This window comes from Eulemur rufifrons, chromosome 15 (genome assembly GCF_041146395.1).
Source record: "Eulemur rufifrons isolate Redbay chromosome 15, OSU_ERuf_1, whole genome shotgun sequence".
In the NCBI taxonomy this organism is placed as follows: domain Eukaryota; kingdom Metazoa; phylum Chordata; class Mammalia; order Primates; family Lemuridae; genus Eulemur; species Eulemur rufifrons.
The window spans coordinates 31,074,306-31,097,057 of NC_090997.1; the positions used below are offsets into that span (position 1 = coordinate 31,074,306).

At 34.5% G+C, this 22,752-nt stretch overlaps 1 protein-coding gene and 1 pseudogene across 1 annotated transcript in view; both read left to right on the plus strand.

Moving 5' to 3' along the window:
• ADGRB3 (adhesion G protein-coupled receptor B3) overlaps nucleotides 1-22,752 on the plus strand; it is a 683,715-nt gene that overhangs the window by 545,809 nt on the left and 115,154 nt on the right. The window lies entirely within an intron of this gene.
• On the plus strand, nucleotides 16,556-16,648 carry LOC138396149 (U6 spliceosomal RNA; annotated as a pseudogene).

The window sequence follows — 22,752 nt, forward strand, 5'->3', positions numbered from 1 at the left end:
AAGCGATCCTGCTGCCTCAGCCTCCCGAGTAGCTGGGACTACAGGCATGCGCCACCATGCCCAGCTAATTTTTTCTATATATATTTTTAGTTGGCCAGATAATTTCTTTCTATTTTTAGTAGAGACGGGGGTCTTGCTCTTGCTCAGGTTAGTCTCGAACTCCTGACCTCGAGCGATCCTCCCGCCTCGGCCTCCCAGAGTGCTAGGATTACAGGCATGAGCCACCGCGCCCGGCCCAGAATTGTGTTTTCTAAAAAATAAAATCTTGAATTTGAATGTCTTAAATTGTGTCAAGCACTCTCTAATTCACCCATTTCACCAATGACTTTCTTTTGCCATAGTCTCAGCTTCTTCACATATTTACACACAGGCCTGGCCTCTAAATGCCTATGTGTTTTCAGCTTTTGAGATACGAATTGAATGTATGTTTCTACCTATCTATTGTGTCTCCCCTGATACCCGCTGAAGCAGACTGTCCCCTGCCTTTGAGGTTCAGAGCTCTACATGCTCTCCCTGGAGATATCAGTCTCTCAGATGGGGATGGTTAAGGGAAGGCATTTTAAGCCAGATAGATTTAAGCATCCTGAGTCTGCTGCTTTTCCTAGTTATATGATCTCAAGCATGATACACAACATCTCTAGACCTTAGATTCTTGTCAAGGTTACATTAGGTAGTACGTACCATGCACTTAACTCAGAGCCTAGTACATTGTAAGCACCACTTAAACATTAGCTGTGATTGTGGTAATGATAACAATGACTCCTAGGTGTACATCTGATTATGCCCTTCTCTTCTGAGCTTCAGATTTCCTCCTGTCCAATTTTCTGATCACCATTAAATTCACCATTTGTCTCTGCCCCACCTTAATACACTGAGTATAAATGGAATGCCTTTTCCATAGCCTGCAACCCAACTGCATAAGCTAGAACAGTGAATGTCACCCTTGATGTCTCCTTCTCTCTCATGTAGTAAATCTAATAAATCATCTACCTATGGCAGCTGAACCTTCAAATAGTTCTCTAACTCAGTTTCTTGCCTCTATCAAGTAGTGATCATATCTGCTGCTCCCAGCATTATCAAACCCACACTCTACTCTGTAGCCCAAGTGATGGAATGAAAATTCGAATCTGATCACTCTATTTCCCTGTATAACAATTATTGCTGTCTCATTTCTTATAGAAGTGATGTTCAAACTGTGTCCAGACACAAGCAATGAAATGTATTTTATTCATCTGTGAAGATTTCTTATTACTGCTTTTCTTGCAATAACATATTGAAACTCAAGAATAAATTTTACTTGAGAAAAAGTTTTGTAGCTTATAAAACCTGAGAAAACACTGGTCTTAAACATGACGCATGCTGTTCTATCCATCCTCATTTTACTTTGCCAACTTTTGTTTTGTTACACTAGCAATGCCAAATTGCTTATAGTTCATCACAATTAATCTATGGTTTCTTAGTCCGTGCTATACATCATCCTGGGGCACTGTTCCTCCACCCCAATCCCACCTGACTTCCTAATCATCTTCGTTTGGCTCATGCCCATTCTCTGACACTGTGCTCAGTTTTTCCCCTTCTAGAAAACCTCCTGTATCCTGCATGCTTATGTACATGTGCTCTGAGTTCCACAATTTCCAGTGCATACCAATTTTGTAAGTACCTATTTTGTATTATATTACCTGTTTCTAACCAGAGCAGGTTTAGGTTATGTTCCTTCTTAAATTCATTGCCAGCATTTGGTCTATATAAAGAAAGTATATAATAAATAATTATTAAATGAATGAGTAAATTTATCTGAATACATTATTTGGGCTTATATTTATGAATTTAATAGCTGTAGTTATTTTTACAAAGACTAGGGTCCCCCACTGTAGACAGGATCTCAGCCAGTATGGTGATAAATACTATTTTTCTGGGGCCTGTTTTGAGCTCTAAGTGACATTTTAAAGGTGATATGGTTCCTAGATTTTAGTTAAGGAAAACTTGGAAAGTAATAAATGCCAATCTTTTCACTTAAGTCATGTAAAATAATGTTCATAATCTTAAAAAGAAATGTGCTTAGTTATAATTCTTCTCCGAGAAGGCATATCTTGCTAGTGATGTCCCAAGTGTGTGTTTGTTATGTCTCAAATGTGTGTGTGATCCTAACGGCTGAAGCTAAGGGCTCCTATTTAGATTTATTAAATCTAATTTGTTGACTTGGTATGATGTTTGTAAAAGGATTTGAATGTAATAAGCTTATGTATGATTCATTTGAATCCGTTTTGAGATATCTTGCTAACTCTGCTAAGGTTCTTCTGGATTCCTGAAAACCTTCATCAAACCCAGGAGCACAATGGTTCATTAGTTTCTTGACTTCCCCAGGCTCCTGGAAATGAAGGGTTATTTTGTCCTCTTGCATGGTATTAACCAAGTGAGAGACAGTAGGAGTTCAAAGACACTTTTGTCCCACGGTAACCTCTTAGTCCCTTGTTTATGCATTTCCAGTTTTGTGTGGTAAAAGCCAGAGACCACATTATTAACGTCAGCTTTAAAACAGGGCGAAAGATCAATATGAAGGATAGGCTCAAGACAAGCAAAGAAGATGAAAGTAGAATTATTTAACAATAAAGAGTTATTGAAATGGATGAGATGTCAGGAGTCAAATAACCTTAAGGGATGAGGAAGCCAGTTTGGACATTCAGTGAGTGTTTTTAGGTCCAACTTCAAAGCTGGGCAAAACTCTCAAAGAGTGAGCACTCATTCAACAAGGGAGAAGTAGAATACAAGTCTCAGCCCAGTGTGCAGGTAATTGCTTTGAGAATGTCAGGCCTCCTCTCATTAACTTCTGTTCATTTATCGTCAGGAAGCTGTACAAAAGTGTCCTGTGGGCAATGTAAAAAGACTCCATGACATGGTCAGTCCCTCGCCATGCCTGCTTTAGGCCTTCATGATTTCTCAGTTGGACATTCTTCTAACTTTGGTCTCCTCCTTTAGCTTTTGTTTGTGTTAACACATCCTTACATTACTATAAGAACTATATTCCTTATGCATACATTTCCAAATAATAAAATTGTGGATTTTGAAAAAAAAATAAAAATAAAAAAGCAAACACATAAACACCTGATTATGTCATTCCCCTGCTTAAAACTCTAGGGCAGGTCTATAGAGCTTATGAGATTACCTCCATGTTCTGAACATCACCCGCATTCAAGGCTGCCTGGAGTACATAAGTTAATTTTTGTGGCCAATAAAAAGGTTAGATCTTCCTTTGGGTAGATCATACAAATGATTCTCTCTCTCCTGACTGATAGCCTAGCAAGGCTTCTGAGGGAGCCTGGAAACAAGAGCTAGATTTCACCTTCCCCTTTCTGCTCCCTGCTAGAGACCCTATCTCTTTGCTTTCCAAGGTGTCCTGTGTCTGCTGTAGCTACTCTTGTCTTTGTGTGTTTGCTTTTTACTTTGCCTGATAAACTCCTACCATACTCAAGAGTTGGCTTATGCAAATCATCTTAGCTCCTTCAACACTATTCTCTGCTTCCATAGTGCATGATAAATACCTCTATTTTTAGCACCAGTCACATTATTCTATAACTGTTCATTTCCTGATCAACCTTGCCCACTGTACTGTGATTCTCAAGGGCAATGTTTTTATCTTTTTTCTAGACTTTAACACCATTAATATTAGTACTTCTTCTAGATGTGGTATGAAATCAATAAATGTTGAATGAATAAATGAAGTTATGACTCTATCTGTTAAATGAGGGATACAATAACAGGAGTACAACCACATCAGCAATGGGAGCCCTATTTGGAATGTTTGCAACACAGGCCACTTTTGTTGTTGTCGTTGTTGTTGTTGTTTTATGATGGGATAAGGAAGGGGAGGAAAATGCTAAAGACTTACAGAGTGCTTTTGAGACCCTCCTTTGAGGAGAGATGGTTGAGTTAAATCAGATTTTTATCTTGATGTAGAGATACTTGAAAGAGAATTTGAGAAGTGGAATGGCTCTCCAGGAGTCTTACAGAAAGGTTGAAGACGATCTATTTTTCTCCCATAGAATCAAACCAACAGAGATGTTAAAATTTCTCCCCATATGTGATTTTTCACCTTCCCCCTTCTAAGTACATCATATGAACTGGTCAGAAGTTTTGCTAATGTCAACAAGGTTATAGTATAGCTGATGATGTTTATTAGAATTCTTAATACACTATAAAATACTGAAGTGCTAAGTAAACATCATAGAAAGTGAATTATTTTAATTCATAGATACTCTCGCAAAAAATGAAAGGCCCTTGAGGTAAGATTATAATAGAATTTTCAATGGCCCATGATACTAACTTTGAGACTGTGCCTCTCTGAGGATGAATATGAAGTGAATAGGGTAGAATTTAGGTTATCACTAAAGATCTTTTGACCAAAGCAAAATTTATCTCAGTGAGAGATTGGAATGGTGTGAAGAGTATAGTAGAGAAATCCTTTGACAAATACTCCAGAATCTAATTCAGAGATTGGCAAGCTTTGAAGCTAAATGGCCATATATTAATAGTCAATATTTTAGCCTTTATAAATCATATGGTTTCTATTGAATCTACTCAACTCTGCTTTTGTAGTTCAAAAGCAGCCATAGACATAACGAAATGGATGTAGCTGGATTTGGCCTGGGACCATCGTTTGCCAACCTTGGGCAATTTTGAGTTTTCTAGAAGTATCTAGTATACATACAAACAGAACAATTACAATGTAAGGCAAGGCCAGCCTATTTTTAGGCCGATGCTTTATATAAAAATGACCTTCAGTTCTGAAGTGTCTACCCAAGGTTTAGCCTGTGTAGCCTGCAGAACTGGAACAGAGACCTTTGACAGTTTCTGAAAAGGCTTCTGCAGAGATAAAAAGGGGTGCAAAACACTTTGAATTTCTTCTTTGGAGCGAGAACTAAACACAGAGTTTCTTCACTTACAGTGACTATTTTGGTTACCAGTATATACAATAATGAAATAAAAAATGAATCAAATCACTCACAAACAAGCAAGGCATTTTATAAACTGAGAATGTTAAAAGTAGCTAACACAAATGCCCAATGCGTGAGATAACAATGTTGGCTCTCTTTGTAGAACTTCTTAATGTACAGCAGTAAATGTTAAAGCCCTTATTGGAGAAAGTCTTTCATCTGACAGCCTTGGGCAGAGAAGTAACATTTGAAGCAGAAAATAGGGATGACAGAGTCCAGCTAATTCCCCACTAACTTCACCCATAGACAGAGTCCTCTTTTTACCTCTCCATCTCTATTTTAGCTCACTTTATCCTCAAAGTTGGATTATTTTTATGTATATTAGGTACATAAAACCTTGGAACTAAAGACCAAACACTAATCCCTATAATCAGAAAAAAACAAGCACATTTGGAGATTAAAGTTCATTTTTCACTTCTTTTGTGATGGCTAGTCAGTGCATTTTAAATCTTAAGCCTCAAAGAAAGTAGGCGTATGATTGAGTTCAGTTTAGGTCTTAACTATGAAATTTAAGATGTATGAAATTCAGAGTAAATTAAAATATTTATAGTTATGCTAGGCTGCGAGTGGATTGAACCAGAGATTAAGATTTCAATTGTAATGTAAAGAAGAAATGATTAGTGTTAACAGTAGAACTACAAACAGAATTTTAATTCATTTATATTTATGATGAGGGCCTGTGTAAGTGTTCTATGTTAACCTATAATACACATAGTTTTATGTATCTCTATAGATGTGTCTTTGGTAGATGATACATCAGTATATACAAATAATTAGGACTAGAGGGTTTTAAATGATTCTTATTTGTATCTATTTTACATTCCCATTGCCAATTAAATTCTATTTGTATTTTAAAGTGATTTTTCCTAATGGATAGAAATGTTATATATTGCTTTTACAAAATACAAAGTAGTTCTGGTTTTCTTTTTCATATAGATACTTGTTTTCATTTGTTTTCTTTCTATTATAAATAAAAGCATCTATTTCCCTGTTTAGAAACTTGTTATATATTTTCCTAATCTCCAAAATAAGACAAAAAGTGAATTATGTATACCTATGGAAGACCATCCTTTATTGTATAGAAAAAGATAACTGTACTAGATATCTATGCTATCTAACAAATTACCTCAAAGCCTAGTAGCTTATATACATAAATATTTATAATCCTGTCTGTTTCTATGAGTCAGGAATTTAGAAGCAATCTAACTGGACAATACTAGCTCAGGCTTTCTCATGAGGCTGCAATGATGATGTGTCAGAGCCACGGTAATCTGTAGGTTTGTAGTTCAAAATGAGTTTTGAACTACAAAACTGTAGTTCTGTAGGCTTGTTTGGAACTGGAAGATCTACTGTAAAATGACTCACTCATCTAGATCACCCAGGTGTAATGGAAACTTCACTTATTCTAACTTATTCTAGCATTTTTAACTCCACCACTTACTGGGCATGTGACACTGGTCAAATTATTTAACCATTCTTCACACACCAGCCTATTGATCTTTTAAAATTATAAATCAGGCCATAATACTTGTCTGCTGAAGCTTCTATTACATTCCAACTGGAATCCAAACTCCATAACATGGCACACAAGCTCCAACATGACCTGGCCTCTAAGTACTACTTTTCCTACCTCACTGCCTTGTATTCATTACTTTTTTTTTTCTTTTGCTGTATTTTTGTCACACTGGCCATCCACTAGAAATATTATAAGGGTAGCCTGTAAGCCATCAGTCAGGTGACCATATTCCTGGTTTGTTCCTGTTGTCCAGGTGCTGTTATTAGCAAGGCTGCTGTCAATAGTGTCCCATCACTTATATACTTTGCCTCACATGCAGCTCTTTCCTCAGCTTCCTGGCTTTTTCACATACTCCTCTCTCTGCTGTAACTAGTCTTCTTCCATTCTTAGGCTAGCCTAGTTAACTTATACATGTCCTGCAGATAAAATGTAATTTTCTTAGAATACCCTTCCCTAAAATCTCACTCCTTCAAAACCAAAACACTATTATGGTTTTCCCATTTACTCTTCCTAGGAATCCAGTTTCTTTTTTCCTTCTTCCCATTACTTTAATTTGTAATCTTAATTTAAGTTTAGAAGGGAAAGGACATTATCTGTTTGATTTCTATTATATACCCAGTGCCTGACACGTAGCAGACACACATTAAATATTTTTAAATGAGTGAAGGGAATGCCTAAGCTTCATTTGTTGTTGTTGTTTAATCTAGAAGTAAGGAGGAGATGTTATGAGAATCAAGTAAGATTGCACCTAGGACAGTATCTGGCACACAATAAGCTTTTATTTGTGGAGGCATAATTGACAAAAACTTGCATATATTGTTTTGATGATTCCCATAATCAAACTACTTAACATATCATACATCACCTAAAATAGTTGCCATTTTTTTGTAAGAACACTTAGATTTACTCCCTTAGCAATTTCAAGTATGCAATGCATTGTTATTAACTATTATTATAGTTACCATACTGTACATTAGATCTCTAGAAATTATCCATCTTATAACTGGAAGTTTTTACCCTTTTTAATTAAGATAAAATTTATATACACCAAAATGTACAATAAATAGTGTGATGAGTTTGGACCAACATATACTTGTATAACCAACACCTGATCAAGATATAGAGGAGTATCATCACCCTAGAAAGTTCTCTCTTGTCTCCTTCCAATCAATCGCCAACTCTCATAGGCAACCACTGTTCTAATCTCTCTCACCATGAATTCGTTTTGTGTATTTCAGGATTTCATATAAATGGAATCATACAAGGAGTACCTTTTTTACTGACCATTTTTACTCAACTTTTTTTTTTTGAGATGTAACTATATTGTTGTGTGTTTTAGTACATCAATTTTTTGTATTGCTGAGTATTACTCCATTATATGAATAATATCACAATTTGTTTATTCATTCTCCAATTGATAAATATTTGGATTGTTTTCAGGTTTTGTGGTGGTAGTTGTTGCCATGAATAAAGTTGTTTTAAAGTTCTTGTAAAAGTCTGTATGGACATGGATTTTCATTTCTCTTAGGTAAATACCTACGAGTAGAACTGCTGGGTTTGAAGACAGGTTAGAGTTTTTTTTAACTTAAACAAACTACTGAACAGTTTCAGAAATGGTCATACCATTTTGTACTCTTACCAGCAGTCTACAATAGTTACAGCAGTGTTCCATATCCTTGCCAAGAGTTTTTAAATTTACATTTCTCAAATAACTAAAGTTTAGCACATTTTCATGTGCTTATGGGGTATTTTACATTCTGTGTCTGTTCAAGTCATTCTTTCCTTTTTAACTTGGATTGTTTGGATATGAGTCCTTTGTAATGTACACATACAAATATTTTCTCTGTGGTTTTTCTTTAGATTTTATTAATGGCATCTTTTGCTGAATAGATTTTAATTTTATGAATTACAGTTTATCTTTTTTTATAGTCTGTGTTTTGTGACTCTTCTACAAGAGATCTTTGCTACTCTTCCAGGTTTTGAAAATATTATCTCCTATATTATCGTCTATAAGCCTTCCCTTAATTTCAGCTTTTAAAGCAAATATAGGATTCATATAAAATTAATTATTATGTATTATATGAAGTAGCAGTGGAGCTCATTTTACCCTGTATGGATATCCAATTGTTCTGGTACCATTTGTTGAAAAGATATTCCTTTCCCATTGAATTGCTTTGATATCTTCGTAAAATCAGATGGCTGTATGTGTGGGTCTATTTCTGGAGTTTTTAATTTTGTTGTTGGTCTCTATGTTGATTTTTATGCCTATACCATAGTCTTTATTATAATAGCATTATAGTCAGTCTGGAAATTTAGAGTTTGATTCCTCTAACTTCATTCTTCTTTTTCAAGGTTATTTTGTTTAATCTAAGCCTTCTGTCTAGATTTGTTTAATCTAGGTCCTTTGAGTATACAAATAGATTTTTGGAATCAAGTTGTCAATTTCTACAAAAAAAAACAAACCCTGTTGCAATTTTATTTGTATTGCATTGAATCTTCAGGTTAATTTAGGTAAGAACTGGTATCTTCTTTCAATAAATACTATTATTTAAATCTAGTGGTAGTAGGTATGGATTGGATTCATGAAATAAAATCATTAAGATGTGACCAATTACATGAGGGTGCTGAGAAGGAAGGAACATCACAAATTGCAGGGTTTTGGAACTCTGACATAATGCTCATTATTAAACAGAAGAATAGTTGGAGAGAAATTAGGTGTCTGTGGGAGGAACTATGTCCTGCTTTAGGAAAAATATTCTGCTCCAAGCAGTTGTTTCCTTGGTCTTGTTGTCCTTCAAGCCTTTGTCTTTTTGGGCTTTTCACATGATTATTATTTCCTAATTATATTTTCTTTTTAAATTAGAGCATTTTCATCCCAAAATACTATATATTTAAGATATATCAAAACATGATGCAATTACAGACTGATTTTATTTCTTTAAATTTCTTGAGCTTATTCATTATCAGCCGAGGGCAAAAATTATTTCTAAGATCAAAAAAACTCCTGAGCCACTTTTTTCTTTGGACTTATTGGAGGGCATAAGCCTTTGTGACCAGGCACAAAAAGAATATTTGTGGAGAGTTAAGAAATGAGCAGCTAGATTTCCCTCCAGGCAGTCAGAGGCTGGTGGCATACTTCTTGCATGGGAGCAAAATATCTTTCAAATTAAAAAAAATATATATTAAAAAGAGCACGAAGACTAGAATTTAGGCCAAGCAAGTACTCTTTGACTTCCTTTCCAGTGAAAGAGAGCATGTTTTAAAACCCATTAGTGAATATTCTATTTAGAAAACATTTATGTTTAAATTTCACTGACTGGGTTAAAAAAATGTGCAGGCAGTGTTTTGTGTCTGGCCTCTTTTAAACTGCTCAGCATCTAAATATCTGAAAACAGCTGCTTTTTGGCCTATTAATTCAAACATAATAAATGTTGTTATTCAAAAGGTAAAATAAGACATTTATCCATGTGTCATTAATAGAGCCTGGTCCTTTTTACAAACACAGTAATAACACAAGTGTGCGTATTTTGTTTAATACTAGAAAAGATCCTGTTGTGTATAAATCATGTTTTACTCTTAGAGAGCTTTTCAATTTTTCCCTATGAGGCTGTCTAACTGATATGGAAACATTAGTATGTAGCATAAATATTTTTATATCATCTTTTTTCTTTTACTTTCTATACTGTCAAGAAAAAAATGATGTATTTTCTTTGCGCATTAAATTCTGAAGCTATAAATCTTATCATTATGTGTCAGATTTACCTGATTGAATGTTTTTTCTTACTCAATTGGAACTGATATATATATTTTTTTTTTTCTGAAATGTCTTTTCATTTTGTCCTGTACCCATTGTAGCTCTCTCATTTGGCTTCATTAGCTAATAGGGGTAAATAAAAAAGAAATGCCATCTGAGATAAACAAAATTCTGTTTACCTATTTCCACTTCTAGAAGGTGATTATAAACCCAATTAAAAACAAGTGGCAAAAATGCATTACACAGATGGGGGAAAAGTTTAATTATTTTCCATTTTGTCCGCTGATCATGTTGAAGATTTAGTTGACTGGTCTGCCTTAGTGAGGGAGACAGCATGAATTTTGTGAGAGAAGCGTGTTTTCAGTGTAGATTCTCCCCTGGATACCCACTTGTAATTTCTTTTGGTGATAATGGAGCTTAGCTATGCACATCAAGGGAAAACTAGATTCTTCAGGGTATCATGCAGGGTAGCTCATCACAGTGTCCTTAATGCTTGTTGGCAGACCTGTCTATTTGTAGGAACGTGGTTGTTATTTGGTAGTGGAGACTGCTGGAGTGTATTTATGCAGTTTCCCCAGTCTCATGTCCAGCTATGAAGAGGATCCTTGTTAAGCTTCCAGAGCTCATTTGTCAGGAAAGAGGGGAATTTGAATGAAATCTCTGCAGCTAGCAATATAAAGACGAAAATGCTTAAGCTCCATTTTTCAGAAATGGAATTGTATTCACAGAGAAGGATTTTAAAAAAGACAACTATTTCTGCTAGTAGGGAGAATGATAAGAAAAGCAAAGACATTCCTGGAGATTAGAGGAAGACTAGCAAGGTGCAGAATTGAAACTATTGGAGAGGAGCTGATTTTTGTACTTGTAAAATCTCATCCTGCCATGATTATTTCTTTTTCTTGGAACTTGGAGGGGACATGAATAATGTGTAATGTTGGCATCCTTTTCATAGAATACCGGCAAAGGCTTGTCAATATAAGAAATATCTGCATATTGAATTCACATGTGTAGAGAAGTGAAGAACAGTTAGGAATTTTGCTAATTTTAAAAACATTAAAGTTAATGCATTCAGCAAAGTGAAAAACTGCAAAGTCATTAAAGAAAGGAATTACCTTTATGTATCAGAAATATTAGGGTTCACAACCATTTTTCTAAAGACTAATTGGGTGGTTCAGGGTTCCAAACAGGAATTATTCAATTGTTATAATGGGACAAATACTTTAAAAAGGGTTACCTATAAAGGGAAATAAACTGAAGAACTAAAGTGCATAGACTGGGATACTATACTAGGGCAATAGCGGTTCTCAACTAGGGTAAAGGTGATAGGACATTTAGAACCATCTGGAGAGTTTTCAATTCGCCTGCCGCACACTGTCTCCAAGTTCTGCTATGTCTTTAGAAATTGTATGGATAGTTTCAAAATGCTCCATGGGTGATTCTGACAGGCATGCCAGTTAGTTAAGAACCACTGCTACTGGAGCTTGCAACAGAAAATGGAAAGCTTGATAAGAAATAGAAGGCAGTTTGCCTGTCAGTACTTCTGTGTTGATCTATTCTATGTAATCTTCTACTTACCTCAGCTTTCCTGTATGTCAAATAAGGATAAGAATATACCACAGCAATGTTATGAAGATTAACATTAAACTCTTTGACCTTCCTGGAGAAAAGCGCAAGATATTAAGAGAAAAGAATCCGACAAAGCCAAAAATATCATATCATTTCAAATTTGCTTAATAAGAAAATGAGTCAGTACAGTGTAAATTAATGCAAGTTCTTGGCTCCAAGCAGATGAGATTCAACAAAAGCTGAGCTTACAAGGGGAATAATTTTAAGTAACATGTAGCTTATAAGTCTTCAATTATTAACTTTATTGCAGCCAATTTTGTCAGCCCTCCAACTACAGCTCTTTAATAGTTTCCTGTGTGCCTGTGTTCAAGAACATATAGTTAGTTTTAACCTTAAAATTTTAAACAAGAACATGTTTATAGTTTCTCTCTTCTCTATTTGCAATAACATCTTAGAGAATAATCCAGTGAATGTGTGTGTAATACTAATGAACTCAGATATAAAACCACTGGCTATATCAAAAAATAAAAATAATGAAATAATAATAATGGAATTCTTTAAGCTGGGTAAATTTTCCATGTAGGTTATAACAAGCCTGACTACAAAATCACAATTATCAACAGGAGAAAAGTTAGCAAAAAGTTGCAAAAATAATCTTATTTAACTCAAATACACATAATCAAAACTTTTTTCATAGGGATGCCTTATATAAAGTCTGTTTTTATTACAAAAAATCATGTGTGTGCATGCAATGTGATTTGTGCTCAGTTATAGATTTATAGTTTTAGTAATTCTTCATTTTATGGTGGGAAAGAAGATATAAGGGAGGGATAAAGTCACAGTTTAAAAAAAAATTTAATGTATTATGTCCTTTTAATGCATAGTAGACCAGACTGGATAAGAACAACTTCAGGGTAAAATATTTTGTATCTATGATTTTATATGGTGAAGCTATATACTTTCATGTATTTTACCAGGCTTTAGGTTCCTACCTTCCAGAAGTCAATAATTCAGACACATGTAAGTTATAGGCCTTCTGCTGTAAGTGCATTTACCATTCTTTGAGCAGTGCAAGGGAAGTAGAGTGGCATTCCTCAATGGGAACAGAAATAAATCTATTTATTTTGTCTTAATATTAGAATTTCCTTCTAGACACTATTTCAGAGTCAACTTGACATATAAAAAAGCGTTCCTGTCTCAAAGCCTAACTCTGTCAGTAATCAAAAGATGACTTGGGCAAGTCTTCTAGCCTGTCCACACATCAGTTTTCTTTACAGTAAAATGCAAATATGTGCATATATATTCGGTGGCTGAGGTGGAATATGAGAAGGGTTGGACTCTGCTAGAAGACATTAAATAGAAACCATCTGTAATTTCCTTACTGCTCTGAGATTCTAAGATTCTTACCTAATTTGTGTTTTTATTAATAGATTCTAATTTCCCCATGTCCTGATATTAAAATGTAGACATTAGCAATTGCTATTGTGTTTTTACACAACAATGTAGTGATGATACATTAATGTACTAGAGGTGAGAATTATTTTGTTTATTATACATCTGAACCAGTCTAAACTGCATTTAGGAACATTATCTCCTTGCAAATGGACCAAATCTACCCTCAGTCTCTTACACAAAGATCTTTCCTGATGGTAATTGTCAGTAAATACAGTGAATAACGAAATTGTATCTAAAGCCAAAGCAGTTCATTTGCTTTGGGGTGTGTTTGTCATATTTCCACATTTTTTTACAACAGGCTTTTGTATTCGAATAATTATATGCAGTTGCACTACTGAATAGAAAATTGTCACCAAAAAAAAAAAAAAAATACTTTACAAGGAAAATAGTAGCAGCAAGGCTAATCTACAGCTGTGGCCTTTCTTAATGAGTGTTGCTGGGAAACTTTTCAGAATCCTGCAGACAAAAGCATGTTTTTGTAAGAAAAAGGTCTCAAGGTGTTAGAACTGACAGAATTTCAGAAATGCCATAAGTTCAGCTTGCAGTAGATTTGTAGGTTCCATAAGCAGAATGAAAAAATTTACTTAAGACATTCCTTTGGAATCAACGTTCATGTAGAATGAAGAACTATCAGATGTGGGGAACTGAAAATAGGTTTGACCCTCCACATGAGGATGGAGGAGCTTCTGAATGTAATAGGAATTGTTATATAAATATGCTAATTTCTATATGTTTAATTTCATCTATTTGAAAATTGTAGAGGCTCAATAAAATTATTCAAGTATTTTATTCAAGAAGCTCCTTTTTATACTTTTTTAAGAGCTGTGTAAAATGAAAAAGTCTTAAATGAATAAACATATGCATATATATGAATCTGCTTCTCTTGGGATAGAATTATCTTCTAAGCCATTTTGTACAATAATATCGAACATCTGAGTGTTCATGGTAAATCTTTGGTTTATGTTATATAGCATTTATTTCAACAATCCAAATTGAAAATGAAGGCCAAAGTATTTTTACACTTGAGAAATGGAAAATTTCATGGTCTATACCAAATGTGACCAGAATTAAAAGAGCTAACTGTTAACAGTTGAGTATTCCATCTGGACATTGGTATTTATTTGTTAATACTAAAACAAATATAGGACTATAGAAAGTTTTGTGAGATTATTTAAGCTTAATTTATGATTAGAGGGTTTGTCTTTATCAACAGGTTATAAGCATTTAAAATCAGCACTAGCATGCCTTGCCTTTAATGCATTCTGTATCTCCTGTGAATATATAAATATGTTTTGGGGGAAAAGTAACTTAATGTGTCATAAAGGACCAAAAATAACCATCCTTCTCTTGTCTTTAAGTCAGCATACCTTGGATGGGGTCCAAGATACACTGGCCTTATATCAAATTCTGGTTTGTGCTACAGGAAACTGCACTTAGAGTATCACTGTGGTTCATAGTGATTCTATCTTTAAAAAAAACATAATTTTATTTGTTTGCATATTTCTAACTATTCATTTTATTTCATATTTTCTAGACATGTTTAAATTTTTGGCACCTTGGACTGGAAGTCCTTCCGTAAAAAGATAAGCAGACTTGAAAGCATGTGAAAGGCAAATACTTTTGAGGAGAAGATTTTGTTTTTGTCTTCATTTTTGTTCCCTTTGGTCTTATTAATAGTAGTTCTTTACTTACACAAATGTTTTTTTCTCAGTGAATGGTTAGGACCATAGACATGATATGCTATTTTCAATTGTTTGTGTGTTTCAAAAAACTTTGTCATTTACTAGCAATTTCTCAATTTTTCTCACCAACATTATTTGAAAATTCCAACAATTGATTTTTTAAATATAATACAGTAGTCCCCGTTACCCATGGTTTCACTTTCCACAGTTTCAGTTACCTGCAGTACAATAAGTTATTTTGAGAGACAGAGAGAGAGAGACAGAGAGAGGCCACATTCACACAACTTTTATTACAGTATATTGTTATAATAGTTCTATTTCATTATTAGTTATTGTTAATCTCCTTACTGTGCTAATTTATAAATTGAACTTTTTCATATGTATGTACATGTAGAAAAAAACATAGTATGCATACGGTTTGGTACTTTCCAAGGTTTCAGGCATCATCTTGGAACATCTGCCTGACGGATTTGGGGGCACTAAGGTAGCGTGTTTGAGACTTTACTCACAGCATTTTTTGAATATATAAATTTTCCCAACAGGGATCCATCTTACATTTCATTAACTCAAAAAGTTTCAGGAAATACTAGTCTGACTCTTTACTGAAACATAAACATTAAAATTGAGGTTACTTTTAGGTATAATTTATCTTTATCAAAAAGTAGCTCTCAGGAGATATTAAAGGAAGCTACAAACCACTTTGCTGTGACCTTCTTCAGTTGATGTCTATAAGGCAAGGGAATGAAGCAACTCTGTCTTTACACACTAACTGGTGCAGAACCGTCGCTGACATCCGTGAATGTTTTTTATGCTAGCATTGACGTCCATAGGGAATACAAATCCTCATTCTCATTCATCTGCTATATTTCAGATATATAATTGGTTATGATACAGAAAAATTTTCTCTCGTTTTTCTTCCCAAAATCATGATGGTGAGAAGAGATATTTTTGCATGATGGCACCTAAATGACTTTTGCATTTTGACACAAGAAAGTTGACTCATGAGTGGAATCACTGTTTCTCTTAGGCAGCATTCACATCTCCTAACAGCACAGTGTTGGGCAGTACCCTCTGGAAGCCACAACAATGTAGCAGAAACATATGTCATATTTGCTTCATGTGCAAATCTTGCATATGTTAACTTTGTGCTCAGAAATTGAGGCTAAATTTAAAAACTAAAACCCTTGAATTTCCAAGTCTATCTTAAATATGGGAGTCAGTACCTGCTTTTTGATCAATATGGGGAGGCTTCACGGAGAAGTGAAATTTCAGGCAGATTAAATGCTACAGGAGATTGGTGTCATGTCTCATAGGAATTCGTATAACGTGGTGTTGGAAGGAGTCTTAATGATTAACTTCCTTCAAACTCCTCACTTTACAAATGAGGAAACTGAGACATAGATGGTTGATTAAAGCAGATACAGTGATTAGCAACAGATCCAAGCAAAAACTCAGCTTCTTCCAGTTATTTGATGCTCAGGTGAACCTCGTTTAGATATCCTCTAGTATATTTAAAATATTTATTCTACTCCATATATATTCTTACATCTTGAAGAAGGCAGTTGCATTCCAGGGTCAAGATTGTAAAAGTGTGTTTGCTTCGGGAGCACATATACTAAAATTGAAATGATACAGAGAAGATTAGCATGCCCCCCCAAAAAATAAAAAGATTGTGAAACTATTCAAGGACAGAAATGCGCTCATCCATAGATGGGTATGTGTATTGCTATCCTTATTCATTGCTTATCTCTATTTTTTTTTTTACCAGATCAAAGATAGACACTAAGAGAAAAGTATCTCCAATTAAAATTCCTTGAAAAGGGCAATTTACAAAGTGAGGAGGAATCGCTCTAGGGAAATTCATTTCACCTGAAGCACAAAAGTTACATACAACTAGGGTATCTATGATCCATAAACTAAGGAGAGTTAGACCTATGAACTGCCAGGGCTGTTTCAAGCCCAGCAGGGCTTTGCTTTCATGTGCTAAAAACAATCAGTGTCATCATCAGTCTTAACCTGAACTGTCAGTCTTAAAAATCTATTCTTTCTCACCCCTCTTCTGGTTTTATTACTGTATCTTCTTAACTGAACATTTCATCCTTTTCTTTTTTTTTTTTTTTTTTTTTTTTTACCTATTCCTTTTTGTACTAAGACAATCTTTCTCACTAAACGGGTATGTCTTTCCCTTCTTCTTTTCTTTTGGATTTGAGCAATACCTTGAGTATTTGACTACCAAAGCCATTTTAGTAGTACATATATTATCTTATTATTCTGCTTGATCTCATACGTGCATTCTCACTCTAGATCTTCTCACAAACGCACCTGTGAATAATGACCCTCATCCAAACTTACTCCACATACCTACCAAATCAAACTATAGGATATAGGATACAGAACAACAGCAATGAATTTTAATGAGAGTTATTTTCAACATTAAAAAGAAATATCTTTACGTAGTTACCAGAAAGAAAATTATTTGTTTTTAAACTAGCTGTTCTATCATATTCTCAGGGTCTTGTTCATTTCTAAATTTTACTGATGCATTAAATTTCTGGAAAGTCTGAATCATTGTTCAAGAAAAGTGGTCCCACTGGTTTCTCTCCAAGTAAGATCATTATCCAAAATATTATTAGTCTTCTGTCTGTCTGTCTGTCTCTCTCTCCATTGCAACCCCCACCCCCAACTCTTTATATCTCTTACTGAAGTGCAGATAATAGGCTTTCACTGGGAACAAATAAACTGGAACATTGCCTTATACAGTGGTCCTCAGCGGGGCTGGTCAGCAGAATCGCCCATAGAGCTTTGTAAAGCCGGGAGTCCTGGGGCTCAACCCTGAAATCTACCGAGTTAGAGCCTCTGAGGGTGAGTGAGTTCAGGGAACTAGAGTGGTGAAAATTGTCACAAATGATGCTGATATTCAACCAGTATTGAATCATAGACCTTAGAAGGTGACATGGGTGATTCCACTCAGGGAAAATAACTATCCATACACAGCACACACCATCCTACCTTTGCCCCTGTCCACAAGAAAACTCTTCTTCATTAGCCTGACTTAACTTAATCTCACATTTAATTCGTACAAACTTGTCAGTCCTGTTCTCATCCCCCATGTTCCAGATGGAGAAATTGCTCAACTTTTAAATACTTTTCTTAAAATATCTAATTTAACCTCTAACTTTGATTAAAAAATTTAACTTAATTATGAAAGCATCTCTAAATGTAATCTGATTTAGATGAAAGTTACCAAATCACATGTTCCAAAAATAAAGAAATCATTTGGTCCAACTTTAAAAGAAAAAATCTAGGATACTACATCTCTAATACCTTATAATCCTGAGATCATTCGTTAATTTTAAAAATAGAATTACTACTAGACACTTTGTTTTTATCTTTTCATTTTCCCCAAATGCTGTCTCCACGTGTGTCCTGAAGCACATTTTCAATTCACTTAACCCAAATCTGTGATAGACTGAGGTAAACAAAATACCCTCTCTCCTGGTAATAGCCTATTTTTTTTCATCTGTAGAAGACAAACGACTCTTTCAAGACAAATGTAGTTCATTTACCTCAGTCCCTGCTTCATTGCATGCTCATTATTTGCATACTTAATAACTAAAAAAATTACAGAAATAGTTCAAATTACTTGAATGCTTTCAGAAAGTATATTAAGATAAAGGAGAACGTACAAGAGCTTTCTTACAGTTTTGTGGGATTCTGTTTGTTTGAAAATGCAATGTTATATGTCAACAAGTTTTATTATTTTGGATTTGTCTCTGCTTAAAAATTTCAAAAAAGGAGGAAAAAAGAAAATATGGATCACAGCTACTGACATGAAGTTTTTATTGAATAATTAAAGGTATAGATGTGTGTGTGTATCTTCAAATAACTGTGGAGGGTGTTAATTATCTTTTATTGACAGTAATGGATGAAAAACAAAATCTGAATGTGTTTGTATGTTTTTTTCAATTTAATTCAAAGGAACCTATGTTAGTATGTCAGTATTTATGTGCACTTTGCTACAGTGAGGGAGAACAACCCAAATTCTCTTGAAGCTTTAGTTAGATATAGATAGAAATTTCCCCTTGAAACCCAATACAAATTACTGTCTCTTGAGATCTTGACACAAAAGGTTAATCTCAGCCTACAAAAGATTTACTATGACAGACAGAACATAAGAGTCATTTGTATTAGTTAGAGTATTAATCTGTTCACCAATTCCAATGCTGTGCTTTAGTAATATACCCAATAATCTTTCCCTTTTAAACCATTTTTAAAATCCACAATAAATATATGTGTGTATGCACACACATACACACATATGTATATAAATATATTAATTATATATAAATTGTCAACCTAAATAGCAAAGAGAGACTATCTAAAATAAAATGATGTTTATTTTATAGAGCATTGCAATGGGAATACGTTCACCATAGTAACCTATGTGCATATTCAGGAAGATAAAGGAAGACAAAGATTTTTAAAGGAAAAATGAGGATTATACAATTGTTTTGAAATGATTATGTTTGGCTACAAAGATCAATAAGAAGGATGACACCAGTCAGAGGTTGGATAGGCAATTGCTGGGCAGCTGTCCTTGCAGAGGTATTTTTTTTGTGTGTAAAGTTGCAATGGCCTCTGTGCAAGAGTATGGTGTTTGCAGCGTCTTTCTTATACTTTTTATTATTAGGCATACAAGCATGATAGTACTTTCTTCATAGCCTTCCCTGGCTCTACTTATCAGATTTTGTTTGTTTGTTTGTTTGTTTTTTAACATTATTGATTCAATTTTGACTTTGACAGTCTTCACATTTTCATCTTAGATCAAGATTTTTCTCTGGAAGTATCACTAATGAATCATCCTGTACTTAGGTTTTGATGTCCCCTGGTGCTGGGATAGGCCTGTCCTAGTTGCTGGTCCCATGTTGGGGGAAGTGAATGACATCAGGGTCAAGACCCTTTTATCCACATTTGAGCAACAGGGGAGGTTTGAAGGGAGTGGTTCTCAGGCTAAGTCTACCTGGAGTCCATTATTAAGTTCAATTTTGTCTGTTTCACAATCTTCTGCCATCATCTCAAAGTGCTGGGCCAGCATTATTCTGTTAGAAGTTGTACTTCGGCAAAAATTTAACAAGTAACAGATACTAAGTTTAAGAGAGGAAAATACAAAGTAAAATTAATAATAATATTACAATCCCAGTTTGTATAATAGTTTTGAGCCATAAACCTAGGCTTAAAGGCAACCAATTGAGCAAATCAAGTGAGCATTGAGAATTAGGTAAGACTTGTAACCATGTGCCCTGTTTTCTTACTTAATCAATGGATGTTAAAGGATCTCTTAGGCCAGGTGCCATCAATTCTGATTGTGAAATTCTGAATACACCGTTATCCTGCCAATTGAAAAAGGTAAGTATTAAGAGGGGTAAGAGTCTCGTTACGATGTGGAGTTCTGTTCTGATGTCTTGAGAAAGGCTGTCTATAGAGTGAAAACATCAACTTCTCCTGGTTTGCAGTTTCAATGTCTCTCTGATCATGACATCTTGCATTTTAGAACTTGGTGTGTGGCCCACACATCAGACATAAGATTTGTTCCTTAAACTTCACCTAGTTTCAGTTTATAGGACTTTAGGAACAGAGGAGTTTCTGTTTTTAATAATTTCATGGAAGAAATTCTGGATTATAGAAATCTAGAAGAATTCTGGATTTAAAAAATCTAGAAGAATTCATGATCTACTGTAGTCTATCTATCTATCTATCTATCTAAAGGTAGATAATAAAACTTGAAAACGATGCACAGGGATTTGAACAGTACCATGATAGTATTTGGATAAGTAACTACGGAGATTTTGTCATGTTTTTTTCCAACTTTTTTTTATAATGTGCAATTATAATTTTTATGTTTCTATAATGCACAATTATAATTTTTAAGTTAGTAATGGAATCATTTAAAAGCTAAGAAATGACTATGTCTTATCTTCTTGATCATTATCCTTGAACTAAGCCCTCTCAAAGAATTTGCTTCTTTTTGGATGAGTAGGAAGTCAGGTCCACTGTATTACATTAAACAGTTTTGACTTTATATCTAGTTGAATTTATTGCTGTTCCTATTAGACTTCTCTCTAAGCAATCACTGCTTTGACAAGATGACCTCGCTAACATTTTAAAGCAGCCAGAGGGATGGTTTGCTTTCAGGCTTCTAGGGCATTTCAGGCATCTACACACAAGTATTGACATATCCTGGCCTGGGGGCCTGGGCCCTTTATTCCTCAGGCTTTAGGACTCCTGGATCTCAGCATGGAAGCAGTTCTTTGGATAGAAACTTCACATTGATTTTCTGAAAAATCAATAAAGTCATTTAACTTTGCTCTTCTGTCATTCATGATTACTCTCTGTTCATTAGAGAAGAGCTTCTTTTCACCTTGACTTTAGCACTACTTCCCCACTCCTAAAATGGGCTAGCAGGGACTAGGGAGGACTGGCTAACAGCCAGAGCACTTTATAGAGATTTAAAAAGCTGACATCCTCGGGATATTATTGAAGCTCTCTGGGCCTTGATGTTTTCCTCCATAAAGTGAGATGAGCGAATGATCATAGGGGTTCTTTTTGGTTCAGATATTTCACATCTGCAGTTTGGACTATGACTCCTGCTACTTCTATTTATAATCATCATTACCATAAGTATTATTCTTATAACTATCATTTATTGAGCATTTACTTTCTGCAAGATATTATACTAAGCACTTTATGTAAATCATCACATTTATTCCTTAAAAAAAAACCATTAAAATAGGTTACTTTATTTCTCCCCACTTTAGACATGAGGAAGCTGAAACCTACAGATGTTAAATATCTTGCTCAAGGTCATACAGCTAGTACAAGTCAGAATCAAGTATTGGACTTAAGTTTGTCTAATTCCAGAAATAATATTCTTAACCACAACACAATATAGAGGTGTTTATTCAGAATGAAATATGAACAGAGAGTTCATTGAATACAGGTGTTCCTTGAGGTTTCAGTTTCACAGAACAAAAATGTTAAAAATCTTGGCCATTTTAAATGCTTTCGATGTAAAAAATGCATCTTGGAAGATTATTTCTCCCGTAGTTTGAACTAAGCTCTTAATGTGCATTTTGATCAAGCAGTTTGCTACTTATAGTTGCACATTCAAAATTCGCTCTATTTCAAGTGGTTCTCTTTAATCAGAATTTGAATTGCATCAATGCGTATCTATCAAATAGTTTTTGTATTTCTTTTGTTACCATCAAGCCTTGATTTTTCAAAAAGAGTTAATACTAGCACTAAATAATTTACATTTCAAATCAAGGAGTATCGTGCCTGATGTGCCCACAGAAATAATTAGTTTATAGTAACATGATTTTACAAGCAAGCACTAAGGAGTGGGCCAAGATGTCAAATTCATATTACTATATGGTTTCATTTAGTTCACACATCCTATCCTTGGTACTTTGGGTTTTTCAAATAGAATTTCCTGTATCTTAATTTTCTTTTGAAATTTAAAAACAAATTTAATGTTGTAGAAGATACATTACACTTCACTGTCATACAAAATCCTCTTTCACCAAATATTAGAAGCATTTGTATTATTAACACACCAGTAAAATTAAATATTTGAGAGCAATGTTGTTAATTAAGGGAGAGTTTCTATAACACAAACATATAAAGTGCAATGTTTCTTATCTTTCTACCTTGGCTCATCAGAGTTGCATGGATGGTCGTGGCAGTTCTTGGAGCCTGTGATGGGTTTATTCCACCTAATGAGCATGGTTG